We start from the raw sequence: 1,622 nt of genomic DNA on the forward strand, positions 1-1,622 counted from the left end.
ATTAACAAAATAAAGGACACAAATCACAAGATCATCGTAATTGATGCAGAAACACCATTTGACAAGATTAAACCCCTTTTCATGACAAAAATACTAAACAAACTAGGAAAAGGAGGTCATTCATGAACATACTATAGCTCATTTATGAAAAGCCCACAGTTAAGATCTTAATCAATGGTAAAAGCTAAACAAAAGATTTTCTAAGATCATGAGAAAGGTAATGAAGCCCCCTCACTACTTCTACTCATCATAATACTGGAAGTCCTACCTAAAACAGTTGATCAGGGAAGAAAAACAAATTAAAAGGCATCCATACTGGAAAGAAAGAAGTAAAATGATCTCTGTTTACAAAGGACTTAATCTTGCATTTAGAAAATCCTAAAGATTATGCACACGCACACACAGACACACAAATCTGTAGAACAAATAAATAAATTCAGCAACGTTGCAGGATACAAGATCAACACACATAAATTGGTTGAATTTCTTATGTGCCAACAATAAACAATTCAAAAAAGGAAATTAAGAAAACGATTCCATTTGCAATATCATCAAAAAGAATAAAATGCTTAGGAATAAATCTAAGCAAGGAGGTGAAATATTTCTACACTGAAAAGTACAAAACATTGATGAATGAAATTAAAGCAGACACTAATAAATTAAAGACATTCTGTGATCATGAATTGGATGGCTTAATATTTTTAAGATGTCCATACTATTCAAATCAATATACAGATTCAATGTAATTCTTTTCAATGCAATCTTTCTAGGATATTTTGCAGAAATAAAAACAATAACCTTAAAATTTACATGGAGTCTCAAAGGACTCCATAGAGTCAAAACAACTGAAAAAGAATGAAGTAGGAGAGGACTCACATTTCCTAATTTCAGAACATTGGACATGTAATTAAGTTACTCGTGATTACTAATTCTCATAAAAAGTCAAATCAAAACCACAANTGAGGACAGTGGGAAAACAGTTGCCCCAAGACTGGACAGACAAACCACCAAAAACAAGGAGTAATGGCTTATTGGAGCAGAAACGCAGGAGCAGAAACCACTGTGGGAACCAGTGCCAGAATTAAAAAACAAAAATCTCTGAAGGGTAATTGTTGTAATGCTGGAAGCTCAACGTGGACAACTTTCGGAGTTAAAATCTCAAGGAGGGCCTAATCAGAAAGGGGCCACCAGGATTTTGTGAGATTTACCTCCAGGAGCTCGACCAAATTCTTACAGTAAATATGAGAGAAAAAAACCCTCATGCTTCCGGCAGGGGGAGAGGAAAAGGGACCATTCTGAAGTTCACCAGAGGACTTTGTTTTTCTTAACAAGGTCAGCTCTCAGCAGAAACTAGTAACCCAGAACCTAACGTGCCGGGGTATAGTAGATACTAACTGACCTGGGAGAAGGGCAGTACCCACCTGCAGTCAGCTCTCGCCTCCCCCATTGGGAGAAGGAAAATGCTCAACATATGCAACTTCAGCCCCCCTCTAGCCATCTTCTCCCACCTCAGCAGGGAGAAAAAAATCAAGAAACACTTGTGAAGTTCAAAGTCCAGGGGCATAAACTCACTAAAAAACTCAACCTAATCAGACTCCTCCTCTCCCCACACATCACCAGTA

Source organism: Galeopterus variegatus, unplaced genomic scaffold, assembly GCF_000696425.1.
Source record: "Galeopterus variegatus unplaced genomic scaffold, G_variegatus-3.0.2 Scaffold14867, whole genome shotgun sequence".
NCBI classification, from domain to species: domain Eukaryota; kingdom Metazoa; phylum Chordata; class Mammalia; order Dermoptera; family Cynocephalidae; genus Galeopterus; species Galeopterus variegatus.